The sequence below is a fragment of the Galeopterus variegatus genome, unplaced genomic scaffold, assembly GCF_000696425.1.
Source record: "Galeopterus variegatus unplaced genomic scaffold, G_variegatus-3.0.2 Scaffold11777, whole genome shotgun sequence".
Classification (NCBI taxonomy): Eukaryota; Metazoa; Chordata; class Mammalia; order Dermoptera; family Cynocephalidae; genus Galeopterus; species Galeopterus variegatus.
This window is the reverse complement of record NW_007737888.1, coordinates 9,863-12,869: the sequence shown is the minus strand read 5'-3', so window position 1 is coordinate 12,869 and position 3,007 is coordinate 9,863.

The following is a 3,007-nucleotide window of genomic DNA, read 5'->3' as shown; positions in this document are numbered from 1 at the left end:
AAGGTATGGAAAACCTATTCAATGAAATAATAACAGAAAACTTCCTAGGGATAGAGAGAAATACAGACCTTCAGATCCAAAAGGCTCAAAAATCTCCAATCAGATTCAATCCAAAAAATCCTCTTCAAGACACATTATAGTCAAACTGGCAAAGCTCAAATGCAAAGAAAGAATCTTAAAAGAAACAAGAGAAAAGTGTCAAGTCACCTATAAGGAAGCCCCTATCAGACTAACAGCAGACTTCTGAACAGAAACTCTACAGGCCAGAAGGAAATGGAATGATATATTCACAATGCTAAAAGAAAAATACTACCAGCCAAGCATAGTATACCTGGCAAGGCTATCATTCAGAAATGAGGGAAAAATAGTGTATTTCCCAGACAAACAAAAACTGTGGAGTCTACCACGACACAACCAATCCTACAGGAAATCCTCAAGGAAGTCCTGTATCTGGAATCCAAAAACCAATTATCACTATGACAAATACATGAGAAAGAACAAAACCCACTAGTAGAACAAAAATTCAAAGCAGAAAGAGAAAGAAACTAGCTCTTACCACCACAAAAAAACCACAATGACAATGTGATAATGCCCCTGCTTTCTTTCTCATTTTAGTAATTTTGGTCTTCTCTCTTTTTTTCTTGGTCAATCTAGATAAAGGTTTGCAAATGTTGTTGATCTTTTTAAAGAATCAACTTTTGGTTTTGTAGATTTTCTCTATTTTTTTTAATTCTCTATTTCAAATATTTCTGTTGTACTCTTTATTCCTTACTTACACTTGCTTTTGATTTACCTTACTGTTCTTTTTCTATTTTCTTAGAGTACACAATTACATTACTGATTTGAAATTTTTCTTATTTTTAAAATAGGTGTTTACAAGTATAAATTTTCTCTAAGCACTGCATGAGCCCTGCATCGTATAAATTTTGATGTGTTGTGCTTTGATTTTTATCTCAATGTATTCTACAGTATTCTACAATTTCCCTGTGATTTTTCTTTTTACCCATTGTTTATTTAGGATTGTGTTGTTTAATTTCCACACATTTGTGAATTTTCTAAATAATTTCCTTCTGTTATTGTGGTCAGAAAACATACTTTCTACAATCTTAGTCTTTTTAAATGTGTAAAGACTTGTCTTACAGCCCAAAATAGTAAAAAGAAATAATTTTTAAAAATAAAAAATTAAAAAATACAAATTAAAAAATAAAATAAGCTCATGATGTCCATAGGTACATGGAAGTAAGCAATGTGATATTGAAGCCCAAAGGAATAAAATTGGAAACTTATTTATATATAAGATTAAAAAAAAAGAAACAGAATGTTGGTCTACAGAAAAAGAAAAATAAAGAAATTTGGACAAGAGATACCCATGTGAGGAGAGAGAGAGAGGGAGGGAGGCAGGGAGTGAGCAGAGAGAGAGAGAGAGAGAGAGAGAGAGAGAGAGAGAGAGAAGATGGTTATCTGTCCCTATAGGCCCAGGTAACAGTTTCTTGTGAGGTCTAGTCACATTCTTTTGGTCTTGCATTCCATAAAAATCCCTGTTGTTTTAAAACTGTTTCTGTTATTTACTTTTATTACGCCACTTTGGTTTCTGTGGCTTGAAATTGAAGCAACTTTTTTTTTTTATAGACAAGGAAGAGGGTACTTCAAGTAATTTGTGGGAAAATAGAATTAAAAGATGATACAAATCATTCCATGAACTTTTTGAAGTACCCTGTAGATGGGTGAATGAATTTTAATTAAATACATCTACTGAATTATAAGACTGTGTTATTTGTAGAGTTTGGATGTGTTGTCCCTCCAAAACTTATGTGCAAATCTGATCCCCAATGTGTCAGTGTTGGGAGCTATTTGAGTCATGGGGGTGGATCCCGGATGAATGGATTAATGCTCTCCCTGGGAGGTGGGATTAATGAGTGAGTTCTCGCTCAATTAGTTCCCTCGAGAGATGGTTGTTTAAAAGACCCTGGCACCTCCCCTCTCGCTCTCTTGCTTCTTCTCACCATGTGATGTGATTGTACACACCAGCTGCCTGCCACATTTCTCCATGAGTAGAAGCAGACTGAGGCTTGTGCCAGATGTAGCTGTCCAAGAATCATAGCCAAATAAACCTCTTCTCTTTATAAATTGCCCAATTTCAGGTATTCTGTTATAGCAACACAAAAATGGACTAATACAGCTATTATGACCTATGTACTCTGATAGGTGTTGGAATGCATCTAGTGATCCAGGAAATGCTGACATATTAACAATGGACAAAATGAAGCCAGGCTGATGTTAGGTGCCATGGCTATACAAGCTCTTCCTATGCTGACCTGATTAACCTTTTATTCTATCATTCCTGGTTTCATCTCACCAATAGGTTCATGATTCAGACCCAGGCATAACTAGTAATCAAAATCTGTTTGTATTCAAGCTGTGGCATCTCAACAAAATAGGAAGAAGCTAGCTCTTGGAACATTATGGTCTTGACTCTAAAGCTCATTTGTACCACATGCTGGCTAAGTGACATTGGATAATGTCTCTGATTTCTATCGGATAGATGCCTCAAAACCATATCTGACTGATGTGCAGAAGATGCAAAGTTGCTTTAACATTATTAATTTCTGTGGGAGTGGTGCTCATAAAGCTCAGAATCTCAAAACTGGTTCTGTTCTAGCAATTAGTTCATTGAACAAAATAGGAAACATCTAATTCCCTCCAAATTTATTTTAACATTATATCACTATGATTAAGTAATAACATAAAATAGAGACTTTTACAACAGATTTACTGGATTTTAAGTCTCAATTCAACCTCTTAATACTCCTGGGAACTGTGAAAATTACTAAAGTCTGAAAAAATTAAAGGGAGGTTAATAATAGCAAAACTCCTAAGAAGTAGTACCTGGTAAGCAGATAGTAATCCCCAAATTTACCATATATAATATGTATGTAATATACTGTATATTCAATACACATGTACTATACAGTATACACTACATACCCAGTAACTCTACATACATAGA